At 38.7% G+C, this 18,213-nt stretch overlaps 1 pseudogene; it reads right to left on the bottom strand.

Annotated features, from left to right (window-relative positions):
• Positions 1–648: 648 nt before the first annotated feature.
• Positions 649–9,212, bottom strand: LOC149262682 (subtilisin-like protease SBT1.5; annotated as a pseudogene).
• Between the last annotated feature and the right edge of the window lie 9,001 nt (positions 9,213–18,213).

The raw sequence follows: 18,213 nt of genomic DNA, 5'->3' as shown, positions 1-18,213 counted from the left end.
TTGGATAGAAGGGTTTTCCATAAATAGGTTGTTTCTCTTAGTTCCAAACCCATATCCAAATTTAAACCCAGCGGCATACCCTTCTCTTCACACAGTTCGCACCCAAGCCGGCAATGTCAAATACACCTATGTTTGCACTTATTCATTGCAGTGAAGCTCCCAAAACGTAAAAAATCAGTTGCAATGAAGCTCCCGAAAAGCTTCAAAGTACCCGTTGAAGCTCCCGGAAGTATCCGTTGAAGCTCCCGGGGGTTTTGGAGCCAGCGTTACCATATTTACCAATGTGGTTGATATACGCCGATAGGCATATAGAAGAAAAAAAACTAATATGTTATATTCTTAGAGTCATATAAAACCTCTCGTCTATGACCGTGAGCTTTTCGTCATATAAAACCCCTCGTTTGTTTTTTTTTGCCAACATGAAAAAGTCTAAATATGTATTATATTTATGAGCAATATCACATATATATAGCATAATCACTAGGAATTTATACCAGTATTCCTATGATAAATATAGAGAACCAGTTTCACATATAATAAATCAGATCAATCAATACAGTAATATAAACCACTGCCAAAAACTACATATAAGTATAACATATATAAAAAAATCAGATCAAAAAAATATGCATTATGATGCCATTGAAGCTATTCAACGTATTCCAAGTAATAGAAGTAATGCATAATACTTCCTGCTGATGCTGATGCTGACGCTAATGCTAATGGCGATCCCTGTTGTATACAAAAATACTATTATCCACAATATAGGTCTAAGAATGTAAAGCTAAAACTATGAAGATTGCATACTAATATTCTTTACTAACAGCATAGAACCACAAGCAGACTTGTGACGACGTGGCCCCTTCCATCAACCCAACTCAGGTACCCATAAACCACACATTCTACACCCTTAGGATTCTCTCCATTCCATACTTCCAAGCTGAGAGAAAATCCCGACTTTTCATTCCTTTCTCTGAATGGCAGATAGTCAGGTTCCACTTCCACTGAAAGCCCTAGAGGAGCCTTCACTATTGCCCTATACAGATATGGTATCTTATTGTCATTCACCACATTGCTTACAATTCTCTTAAATCTCTTCACCTTTGCTGCTGCTGCTGATGTTGTGAAATTTGCAAGGAATGACGAATAGTTGAGATCACCAACAGCGGCATGGCCGCTGCACGAGTATTCCCTCCTCGTTACTATCCGGATTTCTTTCTTTGTATAATTGAGAGCGCAAAGGTAATTTATACAGTCATTCACGTCAGAGTCATAGACGAGACCAGGATCTGCAGCTTTATTGGGATTCACAATACCGGTGTCGAAATACAGGGGAGTCACTGGGACGACAGGAGGATAGAGTTGATTTACCATAACGTGGCCGGTGTTGTCGTGTGTGGGGAAAGAGCTAACCAACCATATATTGGGTATTTAATGCCTTCAGAGCAGCACCCGATTTAACGCGATAACACGGGTGGGAAAATTCGGCATTAAATAATATTTGCTCCCGTGTTATCGGGCTAAGTGACGTGCTACTCTGAAGACATTAAATACCCAATTTAGCTTCAGCCGTGTGTGTGGGCCGTCGTTATGAGAGCAGACTTTATAGGTGGATGGCTTACACCAGAGCCGCAACGCTTGTTGCATGGAGATAGGCCATAGACGTCCCAGAGGCAAGGCCATAGTCGGATTCTAATGGAAATGTTCCCATGTAAGAAGCAGCAACATTAGGCACCCAGGCGGCAAGTATGTTCACACCCAGTGCAATCACGCTGGGTTTCAAGATACCAGGAGTCAGCCTATTTGGGTCTCTCGATGACCAATAAGATACCGTCAGTGTAGGCTTGGATCCTAGTTGCGTTATCATGAATTTTATGTCCGCTGTGGTGTTTGATGCATCAGTACTCATAACATAATCTGTTATTAAGTGTGCTTGCTCTGAAGTCACTAACACCGTAGGCATCCAAAAGGCCTCAGTGTATTGCGAGCCAATATAGTCGATGACTATCACACCAGAAGGTTCGGTTCTGTTTGCTTCTAAGAGCGAAGTGTAGGAATCCCGGTAATCATTCATCCACAGCAAGATTTTTCCGGCAACCTTTTGGGTATCTAACGAGTTGGGTGCACATGTTCAAGAGCTATTTTCGTTTCCATAGGAGATCGAAGTGCCTGACATCACTCGTCTTTCGGTGAAAAGAGAAGTTCCCTCAATGATTTGTCCATTCCCCAACTTAACTTTGGCGATAAAAGGCCTGTCAACAGTGCCAGATCCCACCATGAGGATCCACGGCATGCCGTTTTGTATAGTATAGTTATATGGTCCACTGTTGTGTGTTGAACAAGACAAAAGCATGCCTTTTTCTGCCACTGCAAAGGCTCCTATAGCCAACGCATTTTTGTAGAAATCCAAGACAAGATGTCGATGTTGGGGATTTTTCTGAGAAAATCCCAAAAACAAAAAAAATAAACTCCACAGAGGCAATGCTCTGTTTCACCTCCACAAAATCCTTTTGCACAGGGAAGCAAAAAAAAATTACTGAGGAACAGAGTATTTCACCACCATAAAATGATTGATATTCATTTAAAATAAAAATGCCTGAAACAACATATTTCTTCCTCTTTTACTGAGAGGGATTTACCAAAAACAACATTTAACCAAAACTCTGTTTTCACCTGAGAATTCACTGAGCTGGGTTTACTGCTGTAAAACCCTTTTTACATTACTGCTGTAAAACAAATTTTTACATACACAGTAAAAATTTCATTACATTCACTTATATAAAAAAAACTCACACCATGCGCTCTTTCACTTCTTGTTTTCCACTGCTGTGGATATTACAAAACAATTTCATACTATTTCTTGGTTTTGCGATGGCAAACCAATACAATACATCCCTGTTCTAGTTGAGTTCTCGCACTGCTGTGCGTTCAATACATTTCCATGAACAACCTATGCACATGGGCTCGTTATAAAAAAATAATACGTAAAAACTCTATATTACCGTGGGTTTTTTTTACATTACATGTGGTCAACGCTCCATAAAAAATATAACATGTTCTTTATGAATATTAATATATGCCGTATGAAAAACTTAAATATTTTACCAACGCATATGACATTGCATTGATAGCAGGTACGGTCAACCAGAACTTAGTTTTACTCCATGCAACATAGTTAATGCTTGTCGTATGCAGGTTTGAGCAATCAACGGACAAAAACGCTGGAGACAATCGAACGACGGACAGAGATATCGGGAGATCATTTTCTGCAGAGCTTTATGTCCCGAGAATGCCAGACATGGTGACGTAAGGGGACAGCCACGCGTCAACTCCAAATTTTCTCGGGCTCAAATATACGGAAAGTCCCTTTACCGGAAAGTGGCCCGAGAACTCTCAGGCGAGTTTGATGAACGATTTCTGGCGATATAACTCTGCGTTGAAATTACACATTCAACACTCCCCTTTAATTTCAACTGCTGGGCATTTGGTCATACCGAGACACTTCCTCAAAAATTCAAAGCTTTTCTGATCCAATGGCTTTGTCAAGATGTCTGCAACCTGTTCTTGAGTCCTACAATGTTCTAGGACAATTTCTCCATTGTTCACCAATTCTCTGATGTAGTGAAACCTTGTATCAATGTGTTTCGTTCTCTTATGAAACACTGAATTCTTTGACAATGCAATAGCTGAGCTATTGTCACAAAAAATCACTGTCGCTTTTGCCTGCTCTTGGCCTAAGTTTCTCAACATTCTTCTCATCCACACTGCTTGACATGCTGCTGCTGTAGCTGCCACATATTCAGCCTCTGCTGTAGACAATGCTACAATGGACTACTTCTTAGAAGCCCATGAAATGGCTCCTGAACCCATATGAAAGACATAACCGGAAGTGCTTTTCCGATCATCTACACTTCCAGCCCAATCACTATCAGTGTATCCAACCAAATCTGAATGTTCTGAGACATTATATAAAATTCCAAACATTTTGGTACCTTTGACATACCTTAAAATTCTTTTTGTTGCCTGCCAATGTGCCTCCTTTGGCCTCTCCATGAATCTGGAAATTAAACTAACAGCATACATAATGTCAGGCCTAGTAGCTGTTAAATACATAAGGCTTCCTACAATACTCTTGTACAAACTAGGATCAAAATCCTTGCTGTTGTCCTCTCTGCTGAGTTTTAATCCCATTACTGTGGGAGTGATCGCTGCTTTGCATTCTTGCATGTTAAATCTGCTCAATACTTGATTTACATATCTAGCTTGTGAGATAAAAATTCCTTTTTCATTTTGATCTACTTCTATGCCTAAGAAGTATCTCAAGAAACCCATGTCAGTCATTTCAAATTCCTCTTTCATGACTGATTTAAAATTCTTAATGAGCTGATCATCATTACCTGTGAAAATCACATCATCAACATATAAGACAACAATCAAAATTTTACCATCTTTTTCTTTGATGTAGACAGTGGGTTCTCCTTCACACTTGTCGAATTCATTATCCAATAGATATGAATCTATCCTGCTGTACCATGCTCTTGGCGCTTGCTTCAGCCCATAAAGAGCTTTCTTCAATTTGCATACTTTGTGCTCTTCACCTTTCTTCTCATAGCCGAGAGGCTGTTCAATGTACACCTCTTCTTTTAACACTCCATTTAGGAATGCTGACTTCACGTCCATTTGGTAGACTTTACATTTGTTTTGTGCTACTATGGACAACACTGCTCTCACGGTTTCCATTCTTACAACCGGTGCCAAAGTCTCCTCATAGTCTCTCCCATACTGCTGTTTGTAGCCTTTGACAACCAGCCTTGCCTTGTGCCTTTCTATCTTGCCTTCAGCATTGCTTTTGGTCTTATAGACCCATTTCACTCCAATAACTTCTTTACCTTTTGGTAGCTCAACCAAATCCCATGTTTTGTTTCTCTCTATGGCATTCATCTCCTCATCCATAGCTTCTATCCATTTCCTATCTTTAATTGCATCTTCGAAATGAATAGGATCATCAACATGACAATACAAGGCAAACAAAGAATTCATTCCTTCATCATAAATGTCACTTAGATTTCTAAATTTCTTACCTCTTTCACTTGGTGTGCAAGTGCTTGAAGATGCGCTTGAATTTCCTCCTTGTGGTGTGCTTGGAGAAGCACTCTCATTTATCCTCAATGGTGTCCCTTGTTGTCCTTGTGTTGGCGCTACTATTTGGGGATGTATTTCAGCCACCTCCTCTTTATCTTCATCATGAGACAAACAGTTCTTGACATTCACTGTTTTCTCCATGCTTCCATCCCAAGCTTCTTCTTCAATGAATTGAACATCCCTGCTTACAAAAATTTCTTGGTAGATGGGATATATAACCTGTAGGCTTTGGATTCCTCACTGTATCCAATGAATAGACATTTCTCCCCTTTGCTGTCCAACTTCCTCCTTAGCTGATCTGGAATGTGTGCATAGGCCACACATCCAAAAACTCTCAAGTGGGTGACACCTTGCTTTCTCCCACTCCATGCTTCTTCCGGCACTTTGTTCAACACTGCTTTTGTAGGACACCTGTTCAAAATATATACTGCACAATTTACAGCTTCAGCCCAATAATCATTTGGCAAATGCTTTGCCTTTAGCATGCTCCTCGCCATGTCCATGATGGTCCTGTTCTTCCTTTTAGCAACTCCATTTTGCTGTGGGGTGTACCTTGCTGTAAACTGTTTGTGAATTCCATTTTCTCTACAAAATCTTAGGAACTCCTTGGAGATATACTCACCTCCTCTATCAGTTCTCAAAACTTTTATATGCAACCCGCTTTGGTTTTCCACAAATGCCTTGAAATTTTGGAATTTCTCAAACACTTCACTTTTGTTTTTAAGGAAATATATCCAAGTCTTTCTTGTAAAGTCATCAATGAATGTTAAGAAATATTGGCTGCCTGCTAATGATGGAGCTTGCATTGGTCCACATAAATCTGAGTGGATGATCTCTAAGGGTGCCTTTGCCCTTATGCTCTTCCCTGATGGAAAACTTTCTCTGTGTTGTTTTCCTAATATGCAACCTTCACAAAGGCTGTCGGTTTTTCTATCAATGGTAATCCTCTTACCATTCCTTTCCTGCTTAACAAATTTAGACCTCCAAAATTGAGATGTCCAAATCTCAAGTGCCACAACCAATTTTCATCCTTTGGCATGCTTTGGAAAGCCTCTTGGGTGACTGCTGCAATTTCTCCTTTGTTTTTCAAATCTTCCCTGATCCTGAGAGGGAACATCCTGTTCCTTGTCATTTTTACTTCAGCAATGCATCTTTTGCTGGGTGCTATATCCATGATGGTGCATACATCATTTTTAAAGAAAACATTGTACCCCTTATGGACAAGCTGTCCAATACTCAAGAGGTTACATCTCATTCCGGGGACATAGTAGACATCTGCTATGGTTTTCCTTTCTCCTTGCTTTGTAAATATTTTTACCTCCCCTTTTCCCATAACAAAGACTTTACTATCAGTACCAAGTGTAACTTCTGATTTCACATTTTTATCTAGGGCAGAAAAGAAGGCTATGTTTCCTGTCATATGGTTGCTGCAACCTGAGTCTAAAAACCAAATGTCCTCACTGTTTGTTTCAGCCATGTTACAGGCTAACAACACATTATTTTGGCTGATGTTTTCTCTAGTGACATTTGCATTTTGTCTATTACTCATATCATGCTGCTTCTTCCTACATTCACTGGCATAATGCCCATATTTTTTACAATAATAGCATTGGACATTGGATTTTTCATACCTTTGTCCTTGAGCATGATGTTGTCCTCCTTGCTGGCTGCTGCCTTGGCCTTGGTTCTGATTTGGATTGTTGCCTCTTCCTTGAGCATTTGCTGGGCTATTCCTTCCACCTCTGTTCTGGCTTCTGCCTCTTCCTCTTTTGTTTCCTCTGCCTTGACCTCTTCCTCTTCCAAAGGACATCTGGGTCTTGAAGGCTTGCTCAAGAGATGAGTTTTCATTCCTACTCAATCTCTGCTCATGTGTTATCAGTGATGCATGTAGCTCATCAACTGAATAGTTTGAGAGATCCTTTGTCTCTTCAATGCTGGTGACTATGGCATCAAACCTTGAGGGTAAGACCCTCAATATTTTCTCCACCATCCTTCTATCTTCAATGGTTTCTCCATGAGTTCTCATTTGTGTGATTACACCAATCACATGAGTGAAGAATGAGTCAATGTTATCTGACTCCTTCATGTTCAAGTTCTCAAAATCCTTTCTCAGCAATTGTAGTTTTGCTGTCTTCACTCTCTCCATGCCTTGATAGGCTGTCTTGAGGGTTTGCCATGCTTCATTTGCTGTCTTAGCTGCTTCTAACCTTGGAAACACACTCTGGTCTACTGCTAGATACAACAACATACGGGCTTTTGAATCCTTCTTCCTATTGCTCTTCAGGAGATCTCTCTCTCCCTGAGTTAATGCATTGAACTCATTTTCATCTGCTGGTTCTTCAAACCCAGATTCAACTATTTCCCATAAATCTTGAGAGGAAAACAGGGCTGTCATGGTTATTGACCAGTAGTCATAGTTCTTCCCATTAAACTGTGGGAGTTGGGTATTAAACATACCCATACCAGTGCTTGTGCTAGCCATTCCTTGACTGTGTATTTAAAACAACTGACTGCTTCTTCAGCAACACATAAAAAAAACTTTGTGAAATACCTGAGTATTTTCCTGACTGAGCCTTCACTCTGCTTGAGAAGTTTTACTGCTGCAACAAGCTCCTCCCTTCAGCTTCTTTGTCACCTTCAAAGAGCTTAAACCTGCTCTGATACCACTGTTGGGGATTTTTCTGAGAAAATCCCAAAAACAAAAAAAATAAACTCCACAGAGGCAATGCTCTGTTTCACCTCCACAGAATCCTTTTGCACAGGGAAGCAAAAAAATTTTTACTGAGGAACAGAGTATTTCACCACCATAAAATGATTGATATTCATTTAAAATAAAAATGCTTGAAACAACATATTTCTTCCTCTTTTACTGAGAGGGATTTACCAAAAACAACATTTAACCAAAACTCTGTTTTCACCTGAGAATTCACTGAGTTGGGTTTACTGCTGTAAAACCCTTTTTACATTACTTCTGTAAAACAAATTTTTACATACACAGTAAAAATTTCATTACATTCACTTATAAAAAAAAACTCACACCATGCGCTCTTTCACTTCTTGTTTTCCACTGCTGTGGATACTACAAAACAATTTCATATTATTTCTTGGTTTTGCGATGGCAAACCAATACAATACATCCATGTTCTAGTTGAGTTCTCGCACTGCTGTGCGTTCAATACATTTCCATGAACAACCTGTGCACACGGGTTCGTTATAAAAAAATAATACGTAAAAACTCTATATTACCGTGGGTTTTTTTTACATTACATGTGGTCAACGCTCCATAAAAAAATATAACACGTTCTTTATGAATATTAATATATGCCGTATGAAAAACTTAAATATTTTACCAACGCATATGACATTGCATTGATAGCAGGTACGGTCAACCAGAACTTAGTTTTACTCCACACAACATAGTTAATGCTTGTCGTATGCAGGTTTGAGCAATCAACGGACAAAAACGCTGGAGACAATTGAACGGCGGACAGAGATATCGGGAGATCATTTTCTGCAGAACTTTATGTCCCGAGAATGTCAGACATGGTGACGTAAGGGGACACCCACACGTCGACTCCAAATTTTCTCGGGCTCAAATATACGGAAAGTCCCTTTACCGGAAAGTGGCCCGAGAACTCTCAGGCGGGTTTGATGAACGATTTATGGCGATATAACTCTGCGTTGAAATTACACATTCAACAGTCGACTCCATCAGATATGGCGCTCTCTATCGCTGCCAAAACATTTGCGTCTATGATGTCGTTGAACCAAGCTACCTTATACATGGCCACGCGAGCCTAGGGTGTGACGCCCCTGGCTGTGCCTTCTGCATACCCGAAAAAATCGGCATTCTCAACGAAGTTTCCAGCGGCCGTCGAGGGGACATGTGAGTCGTGGCCATCATAGTCTCGGGCTGACTCGTAATCCACACTGGTATTGAGAGAACCGTATTGCGCCAGGAATCCTTTGTTAAAATAACGGGCTCCTATCAGTTTTCTGTTGCAAAGGGAGGAGTTAAAGGCAGTGCCTGGCTAGCATTGGCCTTTCCACTTGGCAGGGATGTCACTCATTCCATTATCTTTAAAGCTTTCACTCTCTGGCCAGATGCCTGTGTCTAGAACTCCGATTATAATATCTGATCTGTTGCCCAATTCTTCTCGGGGCCATATGCCGGATTTTCGTTTGAGCCCCAGAAATTTGATTGAGCGGGTGGTATCCAACTTACCCTTGCTATATGGGTGACTTGCAATGTACCCCGGGATTGTTTGCAGTGCATCCACCTCCGACTGCTTCAGCTTAGCACTAAAGCCGTGCATTACTTTATCGTAAACATATAATAATTGTCCGTCCATTTTTTTTTCCACTTCTCTTCCTTTTGTGATAGAGGAGACTGTAGATTGATACCATTCCTCATGGTAGGAAAATAGAGTGGGCATTTTATATTTATCCATGTGAATTATGTAAATCATCCCATCGTCCTCGGCTGCTGCTGCTACTGCTACTGCAGACACCGTTGATATGAAACATAGCATCAACTTTATGTGTACTATTTTCATCATAACTAATACGCTTGAATCAGTCCTACCCTCCCCCAAATAGGAATTCGCCAAATCCAAAAGCAAATAAAAATAGGAGGACATTCAAGAATCAAGAATGGGTGATCGCTAAATAACACGGAAAGTACCAAGACATTCAAGAGTCATGAATGGATCCATGGAATTTTAGTTGGCAGAGATGCGCCCAAACCAAAAATACACAAGATAACTTATGGACCTGAGAATTAGGAGATTTAATTAACGTGGAAGTGGTATTTAGGGGCACAATCGGTGGCCATTCACCCTTTAATTTAGAGAGAAGAGAATTAGGAGATATAGTTAACATGGAATAGGTATTTAGGGGGAAAAATCGGCGGCACTAATCCTATTATCCCACACACGCTTTATGAAGAAAGATGATGCAACTTCCTATTGTGACGGAAACCTATACAATTCGTTCAGAAAATGAATTCCCAGGGTAGTTGTTAGCCGCTTTCTAAATATCTGAATACCTGGCCACATGTTTGTCGATTTCTATAACACCCTTCCCTTCCCTATGCCATCATGTTGGATAACAATCTTCCTTTTGTTTAACGCAAGCTTTTCACAAACCGTTTCTATAACACCCTTCCCTTCCCTTCCCTATGCCATCATGTTGGATAACAATCTTCCTTTTGTTTAACGCAAGCTTTTCACAAACCTACGGTCACTTTTAGAATTTGCCACTATTGTAATCCACGTTAAACCGATACTTTCCCATTAACTCGACTTAAACCATAATTAATTATAAATTTTAAATATTAAAAACTTATTCACAAAGTGAATGATTTATTTTTCTAATTCCACATTCAAATATTCCAAATTTAGAATAAAATTAAGCTCAAGTATCATTTTAAACACACCACATATTAAAGGAAATAAAAGATAAAGCCAATAAAAATGGTCAGCGAAAGAGAAAACTACAAAAAAATAAAGTAATGTAGAAAAACTATTTCAGGTTTAAATAAAATATATAAAAGGAAAACATCATTTTTAAGAAATGGTTTTTAAAATTACTAATTTTTAATAAAAATGTTTAATTTTATAGTATATTTGATATACCATAATGGTTTTCATACTAATTTGTAGCACGGACAAGGAGAAAATGAAGCTTGTTGTGTAATTTCTATGTCTTCTGTGATGAATACAAGAACTCTTACAGGAACCCATACATGAATCTCTCGATCTTCAAGAAATGATGCTCTTCAATGACCTCTTGCCAACACGAGCAAAATGTCTCTCGATCCTCGATGAATCTCCAACGAACCTCAAATGAACCTCTCCTCTCACATAATATTTAAAATAGCATAACAGAACACAAACTCATGCGGAACATTTTGAAAAACTTCTCTCTTTTATTGATCTCAAAAGATGAATTACAATGCTGGAAGATTTAGAGAAACTTCAATCAAAGTTGGGCATTTACCAGACGCTACACCTTAAATTAAGATGCACTCTAGAGGCTACCTGGCCCTTTGAAAACTCTGCCTTTGATATCATGAAAACTTTCCCTTGATGCTTTGTCTACAAGATCGTAATACATCATTGAATTCTTATACTCCATATCATGTATCCAAGTGCTCGACTTAGGGTAAATCTTTCTTTCTGGTACAATGTGTTGTAAGTCCTGATGAGGCTATAGATTTGTGTCCATAACTTTGGTGTTTCTTAATTGCCAAGTGGGTTTCCATTTTTAAGCATAGATTGGCCATGAGCTGTTGTCTGAGATATTTCTAAGTTCTTCTTGCTATGTTTTAGGGTCCCATTCAGAGACAATAATGATTAGATGATTTTCTTTTTTCATATACTCCCGACTCAAAAAATATGGTAAACCGTTCCTTCTTCCCTTTATACGCTCGACATCAAAATCAAAATTTGCAAACAAAGCTTGCCATCTGGTAAACTTGGATTCTCCAGGCTTTTTGATGTCTTTTGTTAACAATTTCTTTAAAGCAGAAGCATCAGTCACGAGAAGAAACCTTTTATGTATGAGGTTGATGTCAAATTTGTCTGTATAATTCCATGTAGCTTTTACATCTTTTTCAATTGTAAAATAGTTCTGTTCTACTTGGTTCCATGTGCCTAAAGCAAATTGTATAACTTTTTCTTCTCCTTCTTTAGTTTTCTTGAGAATATCTCCCCATCCAATGTTGTTGCCGTCACTTTCTATAATTTTTGGCAAATCCTCATCTAGAAGGTAGATAATAGGTAAATTTTTACTTTAGATTTTATTTTTTTGATGGCATTGGTATGTTATGAAGTCCAAGGCGTTGGATCTTTTTTCAATCTTTTGATTTAACAATTTTCTGTCATGGGAACACCCTTTATATAAATTGCTCATGCAGTTCAAACAACTTAGGCATCTCTACAATTATTTTTTATCTGTGATCATATCTGAATTTTTTTCAGCAAATTCAAGTGCCTGCATTTGTAATGTGATTTGTCCATCCTCAATAGTAGTTACAGGAATTTGATCTTTGTCTGAAACAAATCCATTTTCTTCTTGCTTAGTATGAACCCACTTCTCTTGACTACCTGTGTAAAAATTTGTACAAGTTTGAAATGTTCTTCTACAGATTTAGAGAAGATTAACACATCATCAATATATATAATGAACCAATCAAAGTATGGCTTGAAAACCTGGTACATGATCTTTTGAAATTTGGATGGTGCATGTTTTAGGCCAAAGGGCATAACATTCCACTCATAATGATTAGCAGGAATGCTGAAGGCAGTTTTGAATCTATCTTCTTCGTTTACCGCAACCTGCCAAAACCTACATTTCATATCAAATTTGGAGAAAAATTTAGCTCTTGCTATTCGGCTTATTAGGCTTCCTTTGTGGGGAATAGTATCTTCTAGTACAAAATTTAAACGTTTGTAATTTTTTAGTGATCTGAGAACACCTCTAATCTGTTATGAGAGTGTTTATTTACATAGAACCCGTAGCAATTGCAGGGAATGCTAGATTCTCTGATCAATCCTCTTTTTAAGAGATTTGATATTTCTTTTTGGAAAATAGTTCAGTACTCACCATTCATAGGTATGGCTCGAATCTTGCATGATTTTCCATCATATTCTTGTTTTAAAAACAATGAAACTCTACCTTGCTTTCTATTCCAGAAAACATTTGGGTTTTTAGAACCTTTTCTAATTTCTCTCTCAGCTCTGAGATTTTTTGTTATACATATATAGGAAAAAGATGTTGTCCTAAGGATATTGACTCTTCTTCTTTGGTCATGGTCCTCGTGAAATGAGGATAGGATTCACTAAAATAGTCTTTGGTGCCAGTGTGTTGCTTTGGTTTTTCTTGAGGAAATAGGAATGGAAACCTTTCTACATGTTTTGTGACATGCTGAATGGGTACATGGTGGCTAAACAACATGGAGGTAGGGATATCCTTATCTTTGGGAGATATTGCAAGTTGCTCAAATTTTTCAGATAGTTTACCCATAAGAGTTTGAGTAGATTCGAACTCATAATCTACCTTTCTCTCCATGCTTTCAATTTGTGTTGTTGATTCTCTGACAAAACCTTTTGATACAGAAAATGAAAAGTTGACAGCATTCAAAGTTTTATTCACACTATGTGCATCGACTGATAGTGAGTCAAAACATTCCTTTTGTTTAGAAGTTTTTACCATATTCATCTCTAGCCCTTTAATTGATGTATTGGTCCAGTTTATTTGTTCACTGGCCTTCTGGAACCTTCCATCTATTCCTATGGATGAATAATCTTTTAATTCTAAAGAAATGGCCTTGGTTGAGTTGCTAGATTCTCCTAGCATGATTCCCTTGTATGGAGGGAATGTGGTATTTGTTTCTAACTTGCTTCCATCATAAGTTGTCCATAAATGTTTTTGTGCAGATGAAGCTTCTGCATCTGCCATATGTACTTTGGTTCTTCCTTTAATTTCTTCCAGACATAAAAAGAAATCCACGAGTTTGTTTCTTCCATGTACATTTTCCATTCCATAGAAAGAGCATATTTTTCATCAACAGATGTGCCGAAACTAAATTCTTTGGATTCAAGATGTGTATAGAGATCCCAATTTAGCATGTTCTTCATCGAGTCTCTATTAATCTTATGTTTGGGACACCCATCCATGATGGAGAAGAATTTGTACATTTCTGGGATTGATGGCTTTTTGCAGTCTCGTGGAATAAGATTTTGAAATATTGAAGATTGAATGAGATTGTCTAGTCTTTCAAGATATCCCAAGCCATATTTTGGCATCCTAGGTGGTCTCATCTTGCTAAGAATTTCAATGAGACGGGGGCATTCAATCTCTAGAGTGGGTAATTCATGAATCATTAAGACAGTGTCATGAGGAAATGGAATTTCAGAGCATTTTGGATTTGGATATGACTTTGTAGTAATAGTAAAAGGGGCCTCTCCAGCCCTGGGATTATGAATTTTGTGGATAACAAGATCTGCAAGAGATTGTAAGCAAACTATTGTTTGGCAGACATGACATTTTACTTCGAGAGTGGAAAGATGTAATAATTAAGCGAGTTCCAATAAATCAACATGTGAGAAGCTTATAGATGGAGTATTTAAAAATGTGGAAGTAGATGGCTGACATGAAATATGATCTAAGTTTATATGGTATTTTGTGGCTTGATAGGCTTCTTGTATTATTTTTCAATCCAAAGTCGATCTTCTAGGGAAGGACAGAGTAGCTTTCACTGGTCCTTCTTGTATCTGAGCAGTCATGATACTTTGAACTTTAAGCGACTGAGGTAGATCTACTACCCAGTTTTCAGGAAAGCTAAGACCTTCCCATTTGATGGTCTGATGCTCAATTTTTTTGTTGTGAGCATCAGCAACTACCAGGGTGCTGGATTTTGACTCTTGACCGGGTGTATGCAGAATGGCTAGATATAATGTGTTGGTGTGCTTGAAACACCCTCTAGTATGAACTGCAGTGTTTGTGCTTTTTCTTTTCATATCAAAACCACTAGTTTCGATTTGCAATTGGAAGATGTCTAACCTCAAGTCAATTTTGGAGAAGATTGCTGCTCCCCTTAAATGGTCAAAGAGATCATCAATTATTGGTAAAGGGTACTTATTCTTGATGGTTACCTTGTCCAATTATATGTAATCAATGCATAGTCTCAAGGTTCCATATTTCTTCTTTACAACCAATACCAATGCTACCCAAGGAGACACACTTGGCCTTATGTATCCTTTATCAAGAATTCCTTCAACTGCAGTTTTTGCTCAACCAAATCTAGGGTGCTCATTCTATATGGAGCCTTAGATGCTAATGTTGTTCGAGGTACCATCTCAATAGAAAAATCTATCCCTCTATGAGGAGGTAATCTGAGAATCTCCACTGAAAATACATCCACATACTGTTGCAAAACAAGATACCTTTGAAGCAATTCAACTTCCTTATCTTCCATTTCTCTATCGTCTCCTTCGTTCTTGGAAAATTATACTATAAATAATGTACATCACTTCCTACTGTTGTGTTTGGCTTGCATAGAAGTAATCAACCTCACTGATATGGGATTTTTCTTTCCTTACAACATGCCTTTTATTCCTTGCTCATCCAAGCATTCTATTTCCTTTTCATATCAATCTACCTTGGTCCTGTGTTCATACAACTAGTCCATGCTCAGTACTATGCCATACCCACTCAATGGTAGCACATTCAATTATGGTATTGTGGGCATGCCACTGAGTTCAAATGCACATGACTTCACCCAATGACTGATTTTTTTTCCTTGTCCCCATTGAAAATTGAACCAACCAAGGTTATTTATGAAATTCCTTATCTAATCCACACTTTTTGACAAGCTCTGGGCTGGCATAGCTATAATTAGAATGGAAATAAATCAAAATAGAAACAACTTGCTCTTGTTGCCTACCTTCCATCTCAATGATGTATGGCCGATGGTTATCCAATGTTGCATAAACCCTTGGCATACTCTGAGATACTTGACCCACTGTGCTTTCCTCCTTAGCACTCTAGATCTTGGGCCCGATATCCTGCTGATGTAGACAATTGCTTCTCTTGTGGTTCCCACCACAAGTCCAACACTTGAGTGGTTCATGGACTTTGATGTTAGGTTATGCTGACACTTATTGTTGCACATTTCTCTTAATGACAACATTGGCCTTCTATTGAGACTGTCTTTACTGATCTAGGTGGTTCCCCTCTTTCCTTTCTAGGTTCTTCCTCGACCAATTCCTATTTCATCCAGAAGCAATTTTGATTGGCCAATTACTTTTAATCTCATTCCTACTCCTTTCTTGATCATTTCAAACTTCTTGATTGCGTCCTTCAGGGTTTAGGGTTCCAATAATTTAGTTTTATCTTGGAATACCATATGAAACCCATTGATGAACCTCTGAATTTTAACCTTATCATCCTTGGTATATGGTACATACCTAAATAGTCCCAAAAACTTGATGACATATTCATCACTGGTCATGTGACCCATTTTGAGTTCATAAAACTCTTTTGCCTTATTGTCATAGTAGCATTCAGACAATTATTTCTCTCTAAAGAGCTTCTCAAACTCCTCCCATCTCAACTCCTTCTCGATAATGGCTCTATTATCCTTCATATCCTCCCACTGTATGTCGAATTTTCTTGTTAAGTTGTAAGAGGTGACTATGGATTTCATATTATCGGAATCATCATGTATTCTAAATAACTTCTTCATCCCTAGCAGCCATGCTTCAACGTGTTTTGCCTTCTTCACATCCCCATTGAATGTGGCTGGATTTTCCTTTTTAAATGATTTAGGCATATGATCCTTTTCCTTTCTCTCCAAGCGATGGTGATGGCGAGAGTGGTGGTATCTCTGGGTAGCAGAACTAGATAGTTTTCTTGAGCAAGACCCCTATGTTCTAGCCCTTCCTTCTAGAGTACTCAAAGGTTCTCCCTTGGTGTAGCATCCTCACTTCAATGCCTAAGCCTATTTCTAGATCCATCACCATCTGTTGTGTTGGTTTTTTCTTCTGACTCATGAAGGCTTCTTTTGTTTCTATGACTGGTCCTCATTTTAGATTGTGTTTGCCTCTGTTAGTCTAAGAGACTTTGTAGGAGGACTACATTGATCTCAACTTGCCTTTCTTGGGATCTTACCAACCTCTCATTATTTGCCTTAAATATCTTCACCTCATCCTGAAGGATTCTTAAGGTTTCCATCCAATCTGGGGAGTGATTCCCTTCCCCTTTCCCAACTGATCTCTCCTTTTCATTGGTTTTGACTCCATCACTTCCATGTTGGGACTGATCAAAACTATATTCAACCATTTTGTTCTAATCACTCTATCTTTTCTAAATTATGTTTCTTGTGATGCATTATCAATCACACACATTGTTATATATATTAAAACTGTAATTAACCACAAGATCGGGATCATGAGCTTGCATTCATGGATTTGTCATGGGGGTTCCTATGGTAAAAAACCAACTATGTTAACATAAAATCCATTTACAATCATATGAATTAGTTATTCAATTGTGATATTGGTACATAATTAATGATAACAACATATTCACAGCCATAATCCTACTCCGATTGAGTTGTTAGTCATTTGTTGACTTACATTAACACAATTTTATTAACAAACAACAAGCACATTCCAGACTAAATCAATACCTTACAAGCAAATTCCATTACAAAACCCATCCAATCCAAGTATTGAACCTCAATGATCTGATACCACTCTATAACGTTCCTGACCCTTTCGCTTCACATTTGAGGAATGGGGTAATTCATTTCTTTATTTTTTTCTCTTTGCTGACTAATTCAGTGCAGCTCTAGGACCCTGACACACCTTGAGCTTGCAATCTGGAGTCCCCAACAGAATATTGATCTTCCAGTTGATGTGTCACAAATATGGGTTCCTCATGACGTCTCAACTCGAAACTTGGACCCCCCCCATCAGACCTTCCGTCTGATGTGTCATGACTCCGCAACCCTCATGACATCTCAACACTCAACTTGGACACCCTTGTAGATTCTGATCTTCCAGTTGATGTATCATGGATTTGGGGCCCCTAGAACATCTCAAGCTCTCAAGTGAACCACCCCCCCCAAATAATTCAACCTTCCAAGCTAACGACACAAAGTGATAGAGAAGTTCTCTGTCAACCAGTGCACCACCAACTGATGATCCCTAGTACCTATGGTTCCTAGGACAATTAGCCATCCGTGTTTACAAGGTTTCCAAACTCCGAGGTCTAACCATCACCCTAGTGATGCCATGCCAACATTATCCATGCCATATGTTGACCTGCAAGAGGTCCATGTTTCACTTGTATGTGGCTACTTTGGCTACCCATAACTCCCAAACTGCTTGCCACGTGTCCTTCATGACATCATGCTGACATCATATCCTCCTTGACATAAGTCGCCATCCGCCGTATTTAAGGAGAACGAGGGATTCCTTGGTGACTAGGTTCGCACTTGTATTTAATTAGTAAACAACATCCCTCGAACATAATGCCCTTTAAGAAATCATTCCATCAACA

This window comes from Pinus tabuliformis, chromosome 6 (assembly GCF_031772625.1).
Source record: "Pinus tabuliformis cultivar Carrire ecotype Pingquan chromosome 6, CPIR1, whole genome shotgun sequence".
NCBI classification, from domain to species: Eukaryota; Viridiplantae; Streptophyta; class Pinopsida; order Pinales; family Pinaceae; genus Pinus; species Pinus tabuliformis.
Note: the sequence above shows the minus strand (reverse complement) of the source record. Positions and strands in the feature narration are given on the sequence as shown.